This window comes from Myotis myotis, unplaced genomic scaffold, assembly GCF_014108235.1.
Source record: "Myotis myotis isolate mMyoMyo1 unplaced genomic scaffold, mMyoMyo1.p scaffold_m19_p_3, whole genome shotgun sequence".
NCBI classification, from domain to species: domain Eukaryota; kingdom Metazoa; phylum Chordata; class Mammalia; order Chiroptera; family Vespertilionidae; genus Myotis; species Myotis myotis.
The window spans coordinates 43,109,804-43,133,509 of record NW_023416335.1 but is presented as its reverse complement, the minus strand read 5'-3'; the positions used below and the strand labels follow the sequence as shown (position 1 = coordinate 43,133,509).

General features: G+C 37.7%; 1 protein-coding gene across 1 annotated transcript in view; it reads left to right on the top strand.

Annotated features, from left to right (window-relative positions):
* Positions 1 to 23,706, top strand: part of GPC6 (glypican 6) — a 1,123,860-nt gene that overhangs the window by 68,589 nt on the left and 1,031,565 nt on the right. The window lies entirely within an intron of this gene.

Here is a 23,706-nt window from a genome sequence, read left to right as displayed (position 1 = left end):
CATGTTTTGGTGAATATTGGAACTGTTAAAGACAAGTTATTCTGACACTAATTAAAGTAGAAAGACCGATTTTATTGGAGCTACTGCAGTAAAGAACTGAGCTCAACTCCAAATCCAGTAAAGACAGATGGGGATTTATGGCCAATGGGCAGATGAAGGGGTCAGTAGATAGAAAATTACTAAGAGGAATTTGATTAGGTATCAAGGATGAGTGGAAGATTCTTGCTAAGCTGGGCTCAGCAGCCAAGGACAATAGCTAGTCTAGAAGAGGGCTCAAAAGATACCGACTAAAATTTGGTCAAGGAGCTGTTCTTGTCTCTTCAGAGAGGTGCTGCTCTCTCTGTTTTAGCAATTTATCTTTATGCTGGCTGAGAACTTCTCACCTCACCTTTGTTCCACCCTCCAGTCTTCATTCCTGAACTTTGGATTCTCAAAACCCTATTTAAGATATGAGGTTGGGGTAGGTAATGGGGCCATTACTCAGATACTTTATAGTGCAGCAGTTCCTAAGGTGAACACACCTGGGACACTCTGAACCATCTAATATAAAACGAAGTGGGGTCGGGGGGTGGTCCATGGCTTCTGTATTTTTTTTTAACCAAACTTCTCCAGTGATGCTAATGAGTATCCTGGGTTGAGGACCAAAGACACATAAGGCTTCCAGGTCAGCATTTGTTGGGGAACTCAGTTTGCTGTCATTTGGGGATCATGAGTGATGATTGTTGTTAGGAGAGTCATGAACAAGAAACTGGCATTCTCTCAAACTAACTGGGATGCTCTGCTGAGTAACTTATTTTTTCTGGGCTGGAAGTCCCTGCTGTGCTAAGTTGAGTCTTAGTTTGCAAACATGTAGGTGACTGTAGTTACAATCATGTCTCTAAACTTTGAGAAGAAGAAGCAGAAAGTAAAATCCTCATTAAATATATATTGTAGGCCAAGTCAGCTCATCAATGGTATGTTACGCAATTTAATCTCCCCAACAACCTTGTGCGGTTGGCATTATTATTCTCTAATTGTTAGAAGAGGTTAGTGATTTAAGGTGACAGAGTTAGTGAGGGAGACCGAGCCTCTCTCGCTCTACTGTCTAAAACTATGCCACCTCTATCCTTGAAAGAGCCACAGAGACACTGTGAAGGCAGAGAGCATTCAGCCTCTTCTTATTTCTTGAGTATTATTTCATCCTAAATGGTTATGCCTTTTTACACATTTCTTTTCTCTTGTTCTAGTCACGTTGTCATACATTAGAGCTCACAGATGTGTTATGGATGACTTAACAACTTTTTCTCGTAAGCTTTCAGATTGCATTTCATATTGAAAAGCGTTCCCCTTTAGGTTTTTTTTCCATGTTTCCTAAATGACTTTATCAAGCAATCTACTTTCCAGATTTGTTTTTATTTTTCTCGTATTTTTCTCAATGTGCTTATCAAGCAATCAGCTTTCTGTATCCCATATGCACTGAACTATATTAGAAAATAAAACATTAAAACCAAAGCCAGAAAGTACAGATTACCAAAAGATTAAGATAGTCATAAATGTGCTTATTTCCTATGTAAATGAATGGAGGGTTAGTATGTTCAGTTCCAAGTACGTTAAAATTATTAACAAATAGAGTTCATAACATGCAGTGCATAGTACATCACTCAAAGAAATCATGCAGTTGGGTATTGAACAGTCACATTCCAATATGTGGTATTGAATGTCTTTTGTTAAAGAGTACAAAGTAGAAACTGAATATCAACCAAAAAGTTAACTCATTTTTTTTTTTTTTAATGCTCACCCAAGGATATTTTTTCCATTGATTTTTAGAGAGAGTGGAAGGGAGGGAGGGATGGGAGGACGGGGGAGAGACACATTGATTGGTTGCCTCCTGCACAGCCCCAACTAGGGCCGGGATCGAACCTGTAACCCAGTTATGTGCTCTTGCAGGGAATCAAACCCAAGACCCTTCAGTGCATAGGCTGTGATGCTGTAACGACTGAGCAACTCTGGCCAGGGCAGAAAACAGTTAACTGTTTTATAGTACAAAGTTGAAATGTGTATCCAGCATGTGATGAAAGGTGATAATGAAAGAAAATGCTACATTTCAAAGCTTTTGCGCTTAAGGTGACCTAGGTATTGTCTTAGTCATTTCTGATAGTTTTGAGTGGGGAAATTATCTTTATTAGGCAACATATAATTAAAATAGGGATAACTTGTTTTACTAATTCTTTTGTTCGATCTTGAATATATTCAGAAAAATATTTTTTTTTAAATTGGTTTTGGTGGATCTGATGACTTATTTTCTTAGAAAAGATTTCAGAGAGGACATTGGAATATAATAACTCAATTTTAAGGGCAAAGGTAAACAGGTTTAATACCTTATCATAAGAAATACACTTGTTAAGTATTTCATATAATTGATTGATTTAAGATTTCACTTCAAATAAGTTGTACCTCCTAGAGTGATGCAAAACTGTTTAATATTATAAAACAATTTAATTTACTTAAGATTCAAAGGAAGCTAAATTCATTGAATTATGGGATTAAAAGGAATTTTGTTAAGTCATTTAGTCTCTCTTTCTTTTTTGAAGTTGCACATCAAAAACATATTATATATTTGAGAAGCTAATCTTTGTGACCCTATAGGATCCTTAGTATATTTTCTTAAGTGAATGTTTGTTTTTATTTTCAAATATGGGTGTCCCCTACCAAACTTTAAGTTCCAATAGGGAAAAGAATATGCCCTTTCTTTATATACCTAGTGCTTATAATGGGGCTTAGAAGAGCAATAAATGAAGCTTAGAAGATCAGTGTGGCTTATAAGCTCAATAAATGGTTTTGAGTTTTATTTTTTATTTCTGTTTTTATTTAAAATATTGCCAGTGAAAGAGGTATCCTAACTTTCCTTGGTAACCAGTTGTAGAATTTTGCTTGTATTTATCCTGAATTGGAGAAAAAGAACGATTTGACAGATATATATTTTTAACATGACATTGTATAAATAACAATAGTAGAGATGTACTTCATGGTATGGGTGGAATTATAGCCACATGTTTGCCTAATCAACTTAAATCCTGTCTGCCAAAAGTGATCATGTATTCTCATTGTTACTTCACAATTATACATTAATATGTCATTATCTGGCTCTTCAACTAATTCAGATTTTATAATGAATCAAATGGGAATTAGGATGAAATTTATGCTTGCTTAGTAATCTTAACCATATAGGAAATTCAATCAGGGGTTATCTAGAATGCAAGGGGAAAAGTTAAAAATATTCAGAGTAAGTTTTAAAATAATCATAATAAACATACTAATTACAAATAATTTATAACTATGCATGAAAAGATACACAGGATAAGTGTGAGGGGCTCTTTCTCTTAGCGCCATCATATTAACCCAGGCTGAGTTTATGTATATGATTGAGGATGCTTCTAGAAAACACTGTACAAATGTTATAAACCAAACTTACCTCCTGGTTAATTATTAAGTGTCATGAGGCTTGAGTATGGTAAACTTTTATAATAATATTCATTTTAATTGAGAAATATTATTGTTAGACAAAAAGTTGCTGGCAGGCATACATTATACTTTTGTATCCACAGTGACTGAGAAGTAATTGGTTCTTAGTACTAGTAAATCCTTTGATAATGGTAGAAACTGTTGCACCAAATTTAAAGAAATGGATCTATAGCTATGTTTAAGTTAATTGTTGAAACTTTGGTACAGATAAATAAGACTTGATGCCATTTATAATCTTAATGTTTCTTTATGGTATTTGAGAAATATAAGGAGGACAAAGTACAGTACTATGTTTTCAATGCAGTACAATGTTTTAGATGTATTTACTTTTTTACACTGGGAATACTGGTGATCATTGACTAGTTATTGTCCTAAACATTTCCCTCTGAGAGATTGCTGGTTCATTCATTCAGTCAGTCAGACATCCAGTGTTTAACTTAATGAGCATTTATTGAATAGATACTGTTGTGAGCAAAATATGAACTGGAGCAATGGATGAATTTAAGTATTTTCCTCCTTTTAAACAGACCTTAATTTATTTTTAGAAGACTATGCAGCTTATAAGTAGAATATGCATAAATATTCCTTATTTACAATATAAGCAAGGGTACTTTTTGAAAAACTTTTAGAAGGTCTGAATGTTATAAGTTGTAAATGTTATAAAATGTTAAAAATCATAGAGCCAACATTATAATTTGTAAATATCTCTTTTCCGTGAAGAATGACTTTAAAACAGCTATTTCACTATTAAACCTGATATATAAACATAAGGATAATTCATGATATTGCTAATTCTTTTGGTTGATATGACTATACCCCTACATGCTTGTTTTCATTTCAGATGATTGATTCTAATAAGATTACATATATCAAATGACTTTGAAACCACTCTGTTATTATAATATAATTTGTAATACAATATATTTATATATGTATTTTCTAAATTAATGAAGCCTTGAAGTTAATAATATGATTTATATTTAAACTTTAATTGGTACAGACAATCTAAAGTATAAATGCTTTAGTGTAAATTCAGTCATAAACAAATATGTTACTTAGGAAAAATATATATAAGATTATAGTAAACTATAACTATTTTCTTGATGACATGATTTTGGTTTTTGAGTTTTTATAAACAAATATAGGAGAAAAAAACACCTCTGAATGGTTGGACAGTCATGTGGGGATGTGATTTATTTAGTAGTATGTTCCTTGGTGGTTCTTCTTTACTTAGATATACATTCCAAAGTAGATATGAAGTCACACAGGTCCAGCTTTGCCTGGGCCAGCCCTGGTTTATACTTATTGTGTCATGTACTTTATTAAGAGCATCAACTTGTACTCTCAGAAGTGACCTGGTTAAGATGCTGAATGATACTGTCACCACAGTAACAGAGCACATTGTGAGAGGGTTGTTTGTGTGGGAACTAGCTGTGAATGTTGACAGGTCTCACCTAGATTCCTAGGAATTCTAACTTGACCAGTTACCATGGTGAATAAACCTTTTACAGAGTCTTACCAAATCATAAATCCCCACTCCTGTCTTCCTTGTGAATGGTCATCTGGCCTCTGCTTGGATAACACGTGTGACCAACGTTAAACTATAACCTCCCTCTGCTTCTGTGCCCTTAACATGCTCAAGAGAGAGATGAAGCTGCAGAAACCATATAAAAAAGACTGTAGCTAATTGTTCTTCCAGTTAAGGAACTCCTCCAGGCCTCCTCTTTCTTCTCCCCACTTTCTTCTACATCCCTGTTCCCATCAGCTGTGGTTTTTGATTCCCCCTTATTGAAGAATCTGCAGATGAAGGTCCTTCTTAATAGGATGGGTGCATTTGTCAGGGTTCTCCAGAAAATATATATCTGAGGGGATTCATTACAGGAATTGGTTCACTTGCTTATGGAGACCAAGAAGTCTCACAGTCTGCCATCTGCAAGCTGGAGACCCAGGAAAGATTGCAATGTGATTTAGTTCAGATCTGGAGGCTTGAGAACTGGGGGTCACTGGTGTTGAGTTCCAGAGTTTGATCGCTTGAGAAGGGAGAGAGGGAATTTTCCCTTCCTCTGCCTTTCTGTTCTGTTTGGGCTCTCAAAGGATTGGATGAAGCCTGCCAACATTAGTGTGGGCAGATCTCTTTACTCAGTCTACTGATTCAAATGCCAGTCTCTTCCAGGAACTCCCTGACAGAGCCTTAGCCCAGTCAAGTAACACATAAAAAATGAACAGGAACAATGAGCAAGAACAGGATCCCCACAGGGGCACTGTGGAAACATGGGGAAGACATTTCTGTGTCACTGTAGCTGAGTGGGTGCCATTGGCTTATAGTGGTTAGGGATTAGAGTTACTTGACTTCTTGTAATGCACAGAGTTGTTCCTTATTAGACAAATCTTTTGAATGCTCTTGATGACATTCTTGTAAATGAAAAATCTGTATGATTTTCTGAGTTTGGAAGTAACTCTATTATACATTAAAAATAAATTTTTCCCCATGGGCAAGGAGCGGTTCCTTTATAGCCAACTAGTGGGGGATAGCGGTGAAGGAATATGCTTGTGGATTTTTTAGAAATGCAACTACCTTGTAAATTGGGAAAAGACTACACTTGGTTGTGTTCCATATTTTACCAAGCAATATTCACTATTGCAACAAATCATACTACTGCTGGCTAAGTAGTTTTTGATACTTTTGTAGCTGATATGACATATTGTGCCCATTAGCCATTGTAGCTGTCCTCTCCTTATTTTCATGCCCTTCTTGTGAAGTCTGGCCTAAGCATTCACATGCTGAGCTACTATTTTTAGTACAAACAAATTTTACAGACTGTAAAGTCATTTTCTAGTATAGTTAGTACATTTTACTGATTTAAGAAATTATATGTGAGTAGTTAGGTTATATTGTTTATGAAATTTATTTCTGATATAAAAAGGAGTTGGTGAGTCTCAGAGAGTTAAGCACCAGTGTACAGTATCATTATTGCCTAAGGAATCCAGATGTTGCCTTAGCCATGGTCCTGAAGCCGAGGCCTTCAGGATCAAACAGGATGGGGCAGTGCCAGCTAGCCCTCATTGTGTCTATGTAGGAATTTTATCCTCTTGGCTTTGTCTGGACAACTTTATATTTCAGATAATTCTTTTGCAGGGAATGTAATATGGTAGACTGCATCTTCTGCGCACTCAGTTTCCTTGTGGAGACATGAAGAAAAAAACATTTCTTTTCATGTGATGGTTATTTGGGTATTAGACCGGCATCCAGTTTCTTCTCACAAACCTCTTATGAATGTTTTCAAGGCCCTGACTCATCTTTTGTCTTGAAGGGAGACTCTTCCTTCAGACACACAACATCATACTTCTATTATCGTAGAGACAACGCCACTGTTTCTTAATTTGTTCTGGTCATGCCAAATGGCATTGCTTTTGAAATCAACCAAGCACTACAAGGCCTAACTGTGGTTAAGCCCTACTTCCTTCAGATGTTTCATGGTTAGTTTTGTGATGCTTGGAACTCTGTAAAAAACTGCATAAGTGGTTCCTTGTACACAAATATCTACGTAAATAGAGAATGATGTAACCGTTGGCCCATAGGCAGCACTGGTGGTCTGGCTCGGAATCCAGCCTGGATTGCTAATAGGGTGGTGACATGGTGACCAAATCCAAATTGAATGCAAATTCGTGGTTCAGGAGCAAAGGATCCACCTTTCCAGAGTTCTCACTTGAGTCTGTTAACTGTTGCGGGTTCAGGGGTAGGAAGGTCTTTGGGGTGGTCAGGTAGATGAGCAATAACTCCTGTTCTGGGACAAAAAAGAAAGAAAAACTAAAGAAAAAATGGGTAGCCTACTAGAAGTCTGGGTGTAAGTTATATGGAATACTTAATAGCGTGAGTAATAAATCATTCATTCAGAAAGTTACTTTGCCTTAGAAAATACTTAAGCATTCTAATTATATAGTCATTTCATATCTATCACATGTGATATTGGCAATACTTCAGAAAACCTTATAAAACCTTATAACTTCTCTCTCTCTTTTTCCCCCTTGATACAGAGTCGCTTAAAAAATAGTCATTTTTCTCTATGGTGGATTTGAATTCTTTTCTTTTGTTGAATTGTTTCTTTTTTTGCTGCTTTTTATTTTTTAGCGTATTTTTCTCATTTGTTTTTAGCAAAGTGTCAATAGACCCTGAAAATGGGGTACACTCACATCCCTGTTTATATGGTATGCAGCCAAAGGGCCTTATCCTCAAATCAGTGTCCTTTTGTATTGAGTTGCATAGGTATACCTATTGCTTCCTATTTTGATTTTTAATTATTTAAGTAAGAAGACTGAAACATTAAATACCAATGGCTTAGTTTTTTATTTTGTTATTATTATTATTTTATAACCCTATGCCTTAATCTGACTTGACATAATTCCAAATAGCTTGGTGACTTCTCTGACAAGCCCAAGGTATTCTTCCATCATTATATAACAATTTCCTTCTCTAATTTGATAACTTGTGTTAAGTTCTCAAGTCAATGTTTCTATACTGAGCCATTTATTAAAAGGTGTTCATTGTGAATAGAATAGTCAATTAAGTGAAGAATAATTTATTTAGTTGAGCACCTTGAAATCCTTAGGCAGTATAAAATACTGCAGAAACATAACTATTGTTCCACTTGATGGTGTGTGATTTTACCATCTCTAAAACCCGTGTCCAAGTAGATTTACCCTGCCAGTGGATGGTTTAATTTGATTTTAATGATATCCTATTTGGCTTATAAACCATACTGAAGCCATTTTTGCCATGCAGTTAATAATGTAATTTAGTCTATGATGGTATTAGGTGATAATGAAAGAAGATTGAGGCCTAACCATTTTCATATTTAATAGAGAAGCAATGTGGTTTACATAATGAAGTTAGAAAGCTAATATGCCATTGTCAGCACATGTTAACTCTATTTTAGAGATTCTTTTTCAGATCTAAGTAAATATAATTTCTAATGCCCCCTATACTAATTTATCTGTTAGATGCTTTGCTAGTTGTATGTTTGACACAGTAACTTCTAGGATCATTTATTGACACAGCCCAAGAATAAAAACAACCAGCCAACTGAACAAACAGAAACTAAGAACCGATAAAACCTTTGAGGCTTGAAACTATAGAAATGAAGTAGTATTTCTTTTACTTGGATAAGTAATACCTATTCATTATTTAAATGTTAAACAATTAGCAACATTTGTATCTTTTCTTTTGAAGTAAGGTGGGAAATTTTTTCATCAATTTCTCAACCTTTCATGTGAATATTAGAGATAACTTCAAAGTGTAACCATAACATAAAGCAGCATGTCTTTCAGCACTTTTATGCTCTTTTTAAAACATGCTTTTACTGAATAATTAATACATGTCAAGGCACTTCAGTGTGGAAATAGGAGTTTGTCATTCACTCCAGTATAACAGTTTCTTGTGTATATTCCCTCTCTATTTTTTAGTCATATACAAGCATACATACTGGTATAACAGAATTTCATCCTCTAAGAATGAGATAAGTGAGGGGATTATACATAAACTGTTCTCCAACTTGCTTTCTCACAAACAGTATACAGTGGGAACTTTTCTGTACCAGCACATGCTTCATTCTTTCTAATGGATTCCTAGCATTACATTGTAGGTATGAACTCCTTGCTTGTCTTTATTTATTTTTTATATATTTTATTGATTTTTTACAGAGAGGAAGGGAGAGGGATAGAGAGTTAGAAACATCAATGAGAGAGAAACATTGATGAAAGAGAAACATTGGTCAGCTGCCTCCTACACACCCCATACTGGGGATGTGCCCACAAACAAGGTACATGCCCTTAACCAGAATCGAACCCGGGACCCTGTAGTCCACAGGCGGATGCTTTATCTACTGAGCCAAACCGATTAGGGCTTTGCTTGTCTTTACATCGTTCTTGATCGTTTTCCCAGTTGTACAGCAGATCAATTAGATGAAGCAAAACCATTCCTGGAGTTTGTGTTGTCAAGAGAACTCTATTCTGGTTTTCCTTGCTCTAAAATGTCTTTTTGTCATTGGCTGTGATGTCGTCACAGATGGACAAAGAAAACTTGGAGGCAAGCTAAATTGCATAGAAGAATGATTTGTTGTCTGTAATGGCTTGATTTTTTTCACCAATTATTTCTTCTCTTTGAAATAACACAATGTAATGAGTCAAACAGAGAGTTGACAACATGCTTTAGAACCAACCAAACCATTATAGGTGAGACTGGTCTTGAAAACAAATCCAGAATCAAATTAAGCATAGTAGCCTACCCTCTTTCAGTGATCATAGTTTTAGCAGTTCATGAGTTTGAGGGGTAAAAATATGGTTGGGTTAAGGATTAGTAAAGGTTGACCAGGCTGGGGGTATAAGCTTAGTGCTTACAGTCTCCACATGGCATTCTTGTGTTTTTCTTGCTTCACTGTATAAAAGAAGAGGATTTAATTTAGGCGATCAGTCTTTTGGTATAACAATTAGACTATGATTCAGGAGATCTTGGTTCTCTTGAACCTTTAGTGACTGGTAAAGCTGGTTGGGCATGACAGCATCAGCTGGGCAGTAGAGTTCAAGGCACAAATTAGAAAACAAGGAGGGATGTTTATCATCCTATACACCAAGTCACTGTGGAGAATTAACTTTACTTATAGTTCTGTTTTCTAAGGAAATGATAAAATTTATTCGTGGAAGAGAATAAGTCAATAAAGCAGTGAACCGGTGAATGGATTAAAAGCCAAACAGTTACATGGCTAAATTGTTTTTTGGATACTCAATTCTGAAGTTGATGAGAACCTAGACTCATGTGCGGTGACAATAGAAAGAGAAGGAAGACTATGCGAGATTTACAAGTTGAAAACCAGAATATTGTCTGTTTGTAGAAAGGATAATGTGCTTTCATTTATTGATTATTTGGTGGGATAGGAAGGAAAGGGACTTCTTTATCAAATATTTGTCCCCTTTAAAACAACAAGTTATAAGTTATTTGATATTTTGATATCCAAATTTTAAAGCATTATGTACAGTTAAAAAACAACACTTTTAGTTTTAGTTTCTTGAGAGAACTATTTTGTTTGTTATAAACATATTTCTAGTCTGAAATTTTCTGAAGACTAATTTTTTTCTTGTAATCAAAAGTGAATATGGTCATGTTGTGGAGAATTATCAACTTTAATTACAGTTCTGTTTTCTAAGGAAATGATAAAATGTATTCTTAGAAGAGAATCTAACTAATAAAAGAGAAACATGCAAATTGGCGTCACTCCGCTATGCCCACCAGCCAATCAGATGAGTATGCAAATTAACCCAACAAAGATGGCGGTTAATTTGCATACTCCAGCGCGGAGCAAAGATTGAAGACAACTAGGACGGGAGGGAAGCAAGTGGGGCAGCAGAGGTGGGAGTGAAGCCTGCTTCAGCGGTTTTGCTCCCTTCTCTGCTTCTCTCAGGCCACAGGAAGCCCTATTCTTGCAGGAATCTTCCTGCAATGGACCTCTAGTAAGTATATAAAATACGCTTATTTGTTCTGGAGCAATTATATTCATTATTTATTTTACATTAAAAATTAGTAAATTATTAGCTATTGAAAATTGTACTTACAACCAATTAATAGATAAGAGTCTACATATCCAGTTATTTAATTAGTGAATAACTATATTTTTCAAAAGCATTTGAAGTGTAAGTTATTTATTTTCAGAGATTTAAGTAAATCATAAATAATGTTCTTTTTCTTTTCTTTTCTTTCCTTTTCTTTTTTCTTTTCTCTTTTCTTTTCTTTTCTTTTCTTTTCTTTTCTTTTCTTTTCTTTCCTTTTCTTTTCTTTTCTTTTTTAAATCCTCACCTGAGGTTTTTTTCCCCATTGATCTTTTAGAGAGAGTAAAAGAGAGAGGGAAAGAGAGAGAGAAACTTCGATGGGAGAGAAACACATCAATTGATTGCCTCCTGCATGCTCCCCAACCAGAGCCCAGGCTGGGGCAGAGAGGAACCTGCAACCAAGGTTCGTGCCCTTGACTGGAATCAAACCTGGAACCCTTTGATCCACAGGCTGATCCTCTATTCACTGAGCCAAACTGGCTAGTGCATAAATAATATTCTTTATACAATTTTACACTATTTCACTAAGACCAGAAATATACCTAATATTGGTGGTTAGGAAGTTTAAAAAATGCATACTCTTTTATAACATATGTTTAGAATATTTATTTGAGAAAATATTTCTTCATTTATTTTCACTGTTTATGTAATCAATCATTGATAATGGATGTTTGAGAGATTTGTCTCTCCTTCCTTCTCTCTGTTTACCACTTTTATTGCAGGCAGGTTGTTGATGACATATATGAGATATTTGTGCAAATCAACTTTCCTGGCCTTCTAGCTAAAGTGTGTACACATGAGAAAAAAAAGAAAAGAAAGATGTTAACATTCATGAGTGTGCTGTTGCTTATTCATGATTAAAATAATTTCAATCATGTCATTTCACAAGGGGGTCCTGCTTTACACCCTTAAAGACCATCAAAATTTTCAACCTATGCTTAGAATATTGATTATACTTGATTTACCTTCTTTCTGCATCCACAGTGTATTGCAAACTATACTACATGCCCAAATTCATTATTAGAATTGTTTTTAACAAAGTGTTCCAGGCTACAACCTTCAGTTGACTAAAATTATTAGAGGGGAAAATATTTTTTATTTATGTCCTAGACCATTACCAAAGGGATAGTCCATTGTTCAAATATAGAAATAAAATCAACATTCATCCCTATGTTGCTTAATATGGACATGTGTCATTATTCGTTAATGGTGTAGCTTTCATAGGCTAAATAAGGTATTTGAGACATGAAGATGCTTAATATTTTCCTGATCTTAAAGAGCTCATGAACAGTGTTGCAGAAGGACAATGAACACATTTTGTGTAGTAGGATGAGTGTTGTTAGGGATAATGGAAAAACATGTTCCAGATCATAGAGGAAAAGAACCAGCTAGAGTAAAGTAGTTGTCTATGCTGTACACTGTTGTCTTCATTGGGAAACAGCAATTTTTAAACCACATTATTTCTTTAGTAATCGCTGAATAATAATTAAAAGAACCATCTCTTTAGCCCTTATTACATTCTAGGCAGCTGAAAATATTTATTTGAATATCTCTTTAAGATTGGCACTCTACTAAAATATTATAATCTTATTAAATAATGTCACCCCAACAAATTTAATAAAAAATAAAATCTCGAATGTCTATAAAATACAAATAAAGTTGTATTCAGTGAAAAATAGTAAAAAAAAATATTTTAATTTGTTCAATCATAGTTATAAACCTTTTCCCTTGAATTGGTAAGTAAAAATCTTATATTATTAGGAACTCATGGCTTAAATGCTTGTTTTATTGTTCAGCACATACTTTATGTTCTTCTTTGCTTTTGAGAAGGTGTCATATCTTGTTTTCATTTAATTTCTACAACATATTCACTGAGCTCTCATCTGATCTGCATTTGAGGAGCAAGCTATGTTGAGCCATTCTCATTAGCAAGTCAATTTTGACAGCACCTTCAAGTATTTTGACCTGCATAATAAATATTAGGGGAGGTTTAAAAATGGAATAGGACAGGTGGTCCCTGTTCTTATTCTTTATATTATTAAAAATTGACTTTTAACATATTCATGGGATAGTTTATACATGGTCCTGCATTTAGAAATAAAGTTCAGATTTTAAGAATTATTTCCCTTGCATTTTTTCCTATTAAAATTTGAAAATTACACATAACAAGTCATTTAACACTGCCAAGCATCCACTATAATTTAAAATATTTGATAAACTCATTGAGAATCTAAATGATGCTCTGATCAGAAGAAATAACAATCTTTGTGAGTAGAAAATTTGGGAAAACTATCCTTTGATTAGCAGGAGACCTTCCATGCTTCTGTGTATATTGCTCAAAGTTGCCTTACCTAATTTGATAACTAGGCCATACTCTGAACTCACAATATGTTTTTGGGCAATGTAAACTCACACATCTTTTCCTTTGGTCATCTCAAACCCTAAGTTTTTAAGAGAGAGATACATTTCTGTTTTTCTTCTTTTACAATTTATTTATTTTTTAGTTGGATCTATGAAAGCTTTTAATTTTAATTTTAAGGAAGAGAAATCTCTGTGGAATCAATACTGACCTTCTATGGCCTCTTCATTTGCTTTTTTATGGACTTTACTTGGACACTGAACGGGATCATATGAATTGGCAGTTGGTTTTATTAAAATTATCAGTGTAGAGTGAAATGCATGGAGTAGGCCCAAACCTTGATTTAAATCCTACGTCAGGTATTTCTTTGTGTTATAAAGCTAGTCTTTTTTTTTTCTTTCTTTTTTGACTTTCCTTTGGCTGTTATTGTGCTGTGATAAGTGCAGTTGCTATTTTAGCACACTACAAGAGATTTCTTTATAACGATATAGAGGATACAGGATAAGTGGCAAGGAAAACCACTTTCTCTTAATACCTTTTGTCATTGTCATGTCTTCATGTTCCATCATACATGCCTTTTCTCCAATGAGTTCAACTGTTTTATGTGGCATTGTCATTTTACAAGGGAGTACTAGGAGGGAAATTTCTGATGGATGCCAAGGAGATGGAATAATATTGTATTTTGTAGGTGATTGATAGGTTTGGTCTCCTGAATTGTAGAAAGTGAACATGTAGAGGACAGCAGCTCTTTGAGGCTCCTCTCCCATCCCCATTACTTCATAAATATTAAGAAACATTTTAGATAGTTCAATTGTTTGTAAATATGTGCCAGTTTCTTGTTTGTTTGTATTTGTTATTTGAGGCTTATGGAACACCACCCCCGCCTCCCCCCGCAAAAAACCTTTTGTCACGAATTCTTATTTTAAATTGGGATAGTGAATGGACAATATGACTAATAGGGTGCTTTTCAGTGATAAAATCCAGATACCTTGATTTAATTAGTGGTAACATATTTTCTGTCATAGAAAAAAGGATCTTTTTAAAAAATAAATTTTTATTGATTATTGAGAGAGGAAGGGAGAAAGATAGAGAGGTAGCAACATTGATGATCTGCTGCCTCCTGCATGCCCCCTACTGGGGATCCAGCCGCCAACCCAGGCATATGCCCTGGCCAGGAACTGAACCATAACCTCGTGGTTCAAGGGTGAATGCTCAACCACTGAGCCACACAAGCTGGGTGCAAAAAAGATCTTGAGATTCCAGTTAAACATGGCAGCTTGAGCTTCTGCTCCCCACTGAACACATCACTGAAACTAAAGGAACGAAAAGGATAGAAACACCTATAAAGAAAGAGAAGTGGAAAAGAGATAAATGGGTTGGAAATGCCTTGAATTTCTGGGTAATATGAATTAGAAGGAGGGATTACTAGAGCATAAAGAATACCTGGGTGCTTGCAGAAGAAAGTTCAAACAAGCAGAAACAAATGTACTGTTTAAAACCCAGGAAAAAACAGGAATTGGCAATATTAGATACTGCAGAAGCTGGGAGTGAAATATGGGCAAAAACAGGGAGTTTTTTAAAAGTCTAAATAGAATATGTTATGCTCCTCAAGCCCCTTTCCCCTGTATAAGCAGACAACTAATTATTGCAATGTCCCTACTCTTAGTCAGAGATGAGATTTATTCTATGGAGGCATTGGACTAAAGCAGTGGTTCTCAACCTTCCTAATGCCGCAACCTTTTAATACAGTTCCTCATGTTGTGGTGACCCCCAACCATAAAATTATTTTCGTTGCTACTTCATAACTGTAATTTTGCTACTGCAAATAATATGTAATTACATATGTGTTTTCCGATTGTCTTAGGCAACCCCTGTGAAAGGGTCGTTTGACCCCCAAAGGGGTCGTGACCCACAGGTTGAGAACCGCTGGACTAAAGTGATGTAGACATGGGAACACCATGCCCAATTGTGTTATCTCCAATAGCATTGGCAGACAGTCCTATAACTCCTGAACAGGAGATAAGTGACAGCTTATTTTCTGGAGAAACTGGCTCTACAGAAAAGATCTACACATCTTTGATATTTTAAGGATCAGGTCCCTGCCTGCTCACCCTGCAGTGAAACCCATTTGTCAATAAGGTGCAGCCCTTGCCCATAGCATTCCTAGTCAGTATCTTATTTTCTCAATCATAAATATATCCAAGGATTATCATGTATTTGGGGTATATTCCAACAAGAAAGAAATAAGTCACAGCAAGGGGCATGAAGTACTAAAAAGGAGCTTGGAGAAGCTAAATTAATAGTTCAGGGGCAGAAAAAAATTAAACAAAAAAAGAAAATTAACTTAGAGAAATAAAGAGAGACAGTACATCCATGAAAAAAAAGTAATGTTATTACAAACAGAACAATTAAAATGAGGCAGATTATGTGAAACTTAAAAAAAAGGAAGCAGAAATAAAATTAATCAACAGAAAGGTTTGAACATGAAGGGAATATCCTAAAAAAATATAACAAGTAAACCAGATTATGCAACTGATAGTGTTTTCATTAAAAGAGCAGAGACAATGTAAAAAATATATTTTCAAAGTAATAAAAAATTGTTTCAGAACTGGAGTATGAAACTCCATATTCTAAGTGTGAACCAAGTTAATGGAGTAAAAAGCCGAGATATTATCATGAAATTTTAGAACTCTAGGCATGAAGACCAGATCCTAAAACCTTTAAATGAGAAAAATAAATGTGTTGTATACAAAGGATTAAGAATACAAGTGACATAGTATGTCCCTGTGGCAGTATGGAACCTGGAAGTAAAGGAAAATCACAGAACAATAGTTATTTGCTAGGTCTAGAGAACAATCAATCCAAATTGAAGCAGGAGAATTGAGGGCTCCAGGACAAAGGGATGTTTCTGACCCTGGGTCACCTGTATCTTTTTTTTTTTATTGTTTAAAGTATTACATATGTCTCCTTCCTCCCCCATTAACCCCTCCCTCCCCCACCACTCCCAACCCCAAGGGCAAGCCCCCAGTGCCCCAGTGTTTGTGTCTGTTGGTTATGCTTATATGCATGCATACAAGTCCTTTGGTTGATCTCTCATACGCGCCCCCCCCCCCCCACCCCGCCTTCTCATTGAGGTTGGATGGTCTGTTCAGTGCTACCTTGTCTCTGGATCTATTTTTGTTCATCAGTTTATGTTGCTCGTTATATATTTATCTTCCTCTGACTGGCTTATTTCGCTTAGCATAATGCTCTCCAGTTCCATCCATGCTGTTGCAAATGGGAAAAGTTCCTTTTTTTATAGCAGCATAATATTCCATTGTGTAGATGTGCCACAGTTTTCTAATCCATTCATCTGCTGATGGGCACTTAGGCTATTTACAAATCTTAGCTATGGTGAATTGTGCTGCTATGAACATAGGGGTGCATATATCCTTTCTGATTGGTGTTTCTGGTTTCTTGGGATATAGTCCCAGAAGTGGGATTACTGGGTTAAATGGGAGTTCCATTTTTAACTTTTTGAGGGAAATCCATACTATTTTCCACAGTAGCTGAATCAGTCTGCGTTTCCACCAGCAGTGCAAGAAGGTTCCTTTTTCTCCACATCCTCTCCAGCACTTGTCATTTGTTGATTTGTTGATGATAGCCATTCTGACAGGTGTGATACCTCATTGTTGTTTTGATTTGCATCTCTCAGATGATTAGGGATTTGAGCATGTTTTCATACGTCTCTCGGCCTTCTGTATGTCCTCTTTCGAAAAGTGTCTATTTAGATCCTTTGCCCATTTTTTGATTGCATTGTTTATCTTCCTTTTGTTAAGTTGTATGAGTTCCCTGTAAATGTTGGAGATTAAACACTTAACTGAAATAGCATTGGCAAATATGTTCTCTCATGCAGTGGGCTTTCTTCTTTTGTTGATGGCTTCTTTTGCTGTGCAGAAGCTTTTTATTTTGATGTAGTCCCATTTGTTTATTCTCTCCTTAGTTTCCATTGTCCTAGGAGCTGTATCGGTAAAGATATTGCTGACATATGTCTGATATTTTGCTGCCTACGGAGTCTTCTAAGATTCTTATGGTTTGCCATGGAAACCCATATCTTAAGTGACTTTAAATATTGGAGAGTTTGTGAAGAGTCTAGGCCCGTGGACAAAATACCAACTTCTGCAAATGGGCCACGAAGTTTCAATCACACTGTACACGCGCGCCCACATATGGTATTTTGTGGAAGAGCCACACTCAAGGGGCCAAAGAGCCGGATGTGGCTCGCAAGCCTCAGTTTGCCGACCACTGGTCTAGGTAAAGGAAATAAAGAGAGGTAATGATTAAATCGAGGAAAAATACAAAGTTTTACCAAAAAAAAAAAAAAAAAATCACAGTGCACTATTTGGCTCATCAGAGAAAACTTATAGTCATAACAATGCAAATACTTCCAATTATCTTAACAAAAAGTTGAGTTATACATGTGCTTCAGAAAAATTGACTCTTAAGAGGTGTGCATTCCTTTGTTTTTACTAAGGAATAAGTTACCAAACATAGTTTTAATTACATTTTTAAGGTGATTCTCTTGAAGGCCTTAACTTTTTTGAATTGAGCTATTAAAGACAACACTTCTCAAAGGAAAGGGCTTTTATTCACGAGAGAACAACAATTAATATTAGTAAACTACTGAAATCAGTTTGGGGAGGGAAGGAGTATTTTGTAGCAGGTAGACATTTCAGAATGGTATTACAAATATGGGCTGAGAGGTATAATTTATGTGACAATACTGTGACTTTCACAAATAGTAATAACCATATTGGAAAACATTTCTGGAAAGGACATGCTTACACCCAAACCTGATGGTATTGATATTGTTGTAATTAACCTAGTTATTAATTAATTGACAGTAAAGGAGCAAGGGAAGGCCAGGTAATATAGGCATGCTATTTGTGCCGGAAAGCTATAGTTTAGCACTCTCCAGATCTGTTCCCCGCATATCTTAGGGGAAGGGACTGGACAAAGAAAGAATAGATTCATGGCCAGTAAAATCTAAATGAAGTATAGAGGGTGATTACCTTCAAGTCACACCTGGGAGCAGGCCATTGCCCAGAATAGGCTTGGCCACTGCAAGGATCCGAAATCTGAGATACATAAATTTCTGAACAAAGGAGCCCTTGCCTGCTGGGGTCCAACCCCAGCAGGTCCAGGGGTCCCCAAAGGTGTGGACGGAGTTGGCGAAGAAGGAAGGACACGGAGACAGCGTTCAGTTGATCAGCAGCCTAGCCAGGATCTCCAGCCAGGATCTCCAGCCAAGTTCTGGTCTGGATCTCCAGAGGGGTTCTGGTTAGGATCTCCAGCCAGGTTCTGTGTCCATGTTCTCTTGCTAGGTTCTCCAGGTTCTTCAGCCAGGTTCTCCAGCCAGGTTCTGTCCAGGTTCTCCAGCCAGGTTCTGTAGCCATGTTCCCTCGCTAGGTTCTCCAGCCAGGTTCTGTCCAGGTTCTCCAGCCAGGTTCAGTTACCAGGTTCTAGTCAGGTTCTCTTGCCAATTTCTGTAGTCAGGTTCAGTCCAGGATCTTTTGCCATGTTCTCTCGCTAGGTTCTGTCTCTAGGTTCTGAGGCCAGTTTCTGTCCAGGAACTTTTGCCATGTTCTCTCCAGCGAAGTTCTTCTGTCTCTAGAGAACGTTCTGTGTAGGTTCTGTGCCTAGGTTCCGTCTCTCTTGGTTCTGTCTTCTTACATCTGTATTTATACCAGTTGATTCCAATCCTATCAATCTCTATTCCAAAGGTTAGGGCGTTTCTTATGTCCATTCCAGGGAGATAAGATTATGTAGCTTAAGCATGATTGTTCATAGTTAAAGTGATTAATTACCCACCTTGCACTTAGTTAAGAGGTTTTATTCCCTCCCTAACTTCAGGGGAAAATCCTTACCTGGGGAAACAACCTTTCTCAGAGACCTTGGTTAAAACACATAGTGCCAAGAAGGTGAGCAAACATATTAAGAACAATATGCCATATATGCCAGGTCCCTTGAAACAGCAAGGATGGACCAGCTCCCGGCAAATTCCCCCTTTTTTATTTTTTAAAGCAGGCATTAAAAAGAAAAACCCCAAATGCTCTCTTGTATCCATTTTAAGAGTAGGATTGACGCTTTCCGCTATTACCTGAGTACTGATCTATCACCCCAGGGAGAGCTTGCCAATCCTGCACTTTCCTGGGGTGGAAAGGCTGCAGTGGGGTTAAGGATAAGGCTCTTTGGGCCTACCTCCTCCCATGCCTTTACATTTACCTTTCCGGCACCTTTCCTTCCTCAGAAAAGCATGGACATACTTCTTGTATAAAACGTTCTGTCTGACTGGGAGTAACCTTAATTCCTCTGCTAGCAAGCATATGTGTTAAAAGATCAATACAGAGTCTTATTTCTTTAGACAGTATGGCACATCTTCTTAATCTAAAGATCAATACAGAGTCTTCTTTCTTTGGACTCAGTATGGCACATCTTCTCAATCTAAAGATCAATACAGAGTCTTCTTTCTTTGGACTCAGTATGGCACATCTTCTCAATCTAAGTTCTGCACTATCCACCTTCTTACCCTACTTATCCTCTATAGGGGGGGTCTGAAGTACCCTGGTGGAGTCCTATCCGTCCCGAATGTGGAGGTTTTCAAGGGGGGGGGCTTACCTAGGGGAATCCTATTCCAGGGGTTCCCAAAGGTGTGGACGGAGTCGGCAAAGACTATCCACCCTCTTCCTACGGTGGAGTCCTATCTGTCCTGAGAGTGGGGCTTACCTAGGGGTCCCTGTTTGGGCGCCAGATGCTGGGGTCCAACCCCAGCAGGTCCAGGGGTCCCCAAAGGCGTGGATGGAGTCGGCGAAGAAGGAATGACATGGGGACAGCGTTCAGTTGATCAGCAGGCTAGCCAGGATCTCCATCCAGGATCTCCAGCCAAGTTCTGGTCTGGATCTCCAGCGAAGTTCTGCTTAGGATCTCCTGCCAGGGTCTGTGTCCATGTTCTCTTGCTAGGTTCTCCAGCCAGGTTTTGTAGCCATGTTCCCTTGCTAGATTCTCCAGCCAGGTTCTGTCCACGTTCTCCAGCCAGGTTCAGTTACCAGGTTCTAGTCAGGTTCTCTTGCCAATTTCTGTAGTCAGGTTCAGTGCAGGATCTTTTGCCATGTTCTCTCCAGCGAAGTTCTTCTGTCTGTGTAGGTTCCTTCTTCTGAGTTCTGTCTTCTTCGTTCTGTGTACCAGCTCCCGGCACTTGCCCCTTCTCTTGCCTTTGCTGCTGGCACCTGTCTCATAGCTTGTGGAGCTCTCACACTCTGTACTGACCCACGTGGTCTATGGCCATGTGGACCCCACAATGGACTAATAGACTAGAATTAGTCTGATGCTTTGTGTATTCAACTACAACATGGAACTGAAATTTTGGACACTGTTTTGCTCCTAGCTCTGCTGATACCCCAGCAGCACATTTTCCAGGACTGGTTTAAGGGAAATGGGACTTTGGAAACTGATGGGTATAACTCCACGCAAATAAAGCTTTTTACCACATCTCATTCTCCTATGGGAGCCTCCGGAAATGCATATTCCAGTGGTGCCCAAGGACCCCACTCCCACTAGCAATAGAGAAATTCCATCTGTACTATTCTCTGATAACAGTGCTTTTTAATATATATATATGTGTGTGTATATATATATTAATTTTTAATGTATTTTATTGATTTTTTACAGAGAGGAAGGAAGAGGGATAGAGAGTTAGAAACATCGATGAGAGAGAAACATCGATCAGCTGCCTCCTGCACACCCCCTACTGGGGATGTGCCTGCAACCAAGGTACCTGTCCTTGGCAGGAATTGAACCTGGGACCCTTCAGTCCTCAGGCCCACACTCTATCCACTGAGCCAAACTGGTTAGGGCTTAAAATATATATTTTTATTGATTTCAGAGAGGAAGGGAGAGGGAGAGAGTGATAGAAACATCAATGATGAAAAAGAATTATTGATTGGCTGCCTCCTGCATGCCCCTCACCTGGGACTGAGCCCACAACCCGGGCATGTGTGCTTGACTGGAATCGAACCTGGGACCCTTCAGTCCATAGGCTGACACTCTATCCACTGAGCCAAACCAGCTAGGGCATAACAGTGTGTTTTTGATGACATGTGATGGTTTGGGAAAAACAAAAAACAATCCACTGGATTCACTTTAGGAAACATACCACAATATTATTTGATATAGCAATTCATTGATGAGAAGTTTATTAAATTGTAAAACCAAATTCCATAGCTTTCTTCCTTGCTTAGCTGTTAATACTTTGGCAGTAAAAGTTGATCTTTATCAACAAATCTGCATGGCAGGGGAAGGCGTGGTTTTTATGACAGGTGAAGTATTGTATTTCTCATCACCAGTTCAGCTAATTTCTATTTTAACAATAGCAATTTAAAAATTGCTAAGGTCTCGTTTTTTTCTCTAATCAGCACCATGCTGGTTATAAGCAAAGAGGCTCTTTTATATTTTTTGACTGCAATATGCTTGATTGTTAATTTCCAGGTCAGTATTCAGTCTATCAGAGTTTCATGGGGTGATAATTTAAGCTTATAATGGGCAGTCTATTTAAAACTGTGATGAGGTCACCTCATCTAAAGCAACTGAAGTATCAAATCCCTCTCTCTTACTTACTCAGAATCACATCACGTTAGAGTTTGCTAATTTCCCATCTTTAATGACTGTAGTGGTTTGTTTTTTTTTCCCAAATAAAATTTCAACCTTTTCATGGCCTTATTTATCACTAGCAGTTCATGTTATCGATTGTGTGCCTCATTTCCCAGGCAAATGGAATTGCTTCCCTCTCTCTGTCTCTCCCTCTTTTCTTCCCTCCCTCCTTTATTCATTCACTTTTACTGTACCACAACTAAAGGAGTGATTACTATTTCTAAGGCAATACCTTCCTCTGTTATTTCTTAGATTTGAGGGCTCCGGTCTTATACCACTTTGTGTATAGTATAGGTTATAAGTTTAACTGAAGACTCTTTCCTTGATTCTGGTGTCAAATAAACTGTTGTTCAAGCTGCAGATGAATTCATTTAGCACATTTTGCAGCAATAAGCTAACAAGAGAACCAGAGAGAATACTAGGATTCAAGTGGATCCTAGCAAGTATTGACTCCATATTCATCAATTTCAAATACAAAGTATTATTTTTCTTAAAATGGGGACATTTTCATTCCCCCTAGATAACAGTGCCAAATGCACTCTTCCTTTATAATAAAGAGGTAATATGCGAATTAACCCTCACACCCTCACAAGATGGCTACCTATGTCTAGGCCAGCAGGGGGGTTAGTGAGGGACGACCAAACGACTGAGCAAGCAGGCTGCATGGGGTGACCAGGCCGACAGGGGGTTACTGAGGGATGACCAAATGACTGAACAAACAGACTGCATGGGGCGACCTGGCCAGCAGGGTGGTTAGTGAGGGACGACCAAATGACTGAACAGCAGGCTGCGTGGGGCGACCAGGGTGGCAGTGGGGACAGCTGGGAGCGACCAGGTCGGCAGGGAGGGGGCAGTTGAGGATGACTTGGCCGGCAGCATGGGGCAGTTAGGGGCTATCAGGCCAGGAAGGGGGCACAGTTAGGTGCGACCAGGCAGGCAGGCAGGTGAATGATTAGGAGCCAGCAGTCCAGGACTGTGAGAGGGATGCCCGAAACCGGCAGTTGGACATCCCCTGAGGGGTCCCGGATTGGAGAGGGTGCAGGCTGGGCTGAGGGCACTCCCCCTCCCCCCCATGCACAAATTTCATGCACAGGGCCTCTAGTCTAATAAATAAAAGAAGTTTCATCCCTAAGACACTGCTTCCAATGCTCCATGTCGGTGAGCAGCTTAAAGCAACCACATTCAAATTATCTCTGATCTTTTATCTGAAATTATCAGCCCATGTCAACTTCTAGTGTGTGACCAGTAGTAGTCATTAACTGTGTGCACTTCTGGTGGGGTTACTACTAACAGTGCAGTGCTTCTCAAACTTTGTGGTGAAGGACTAGTCAATATCCTCCGCTGCCTTCTTTCAATCCAGTGCAGGTTGATATTTCATAAAATCCAACAAAATTAATTCATACAATTTAATAAAAACACCAAGTAAAACACAAGTCCATTATTATTGGATTCAATAGGTATGAAAATACTATATTGCTCTAAAATTTCTGTTTGCTCTGGATACTTATATTTAACTCATTAGAGTCTGGTAAAAAAGCAGTTCGGTTTGAGTGGCACTGCTCTAC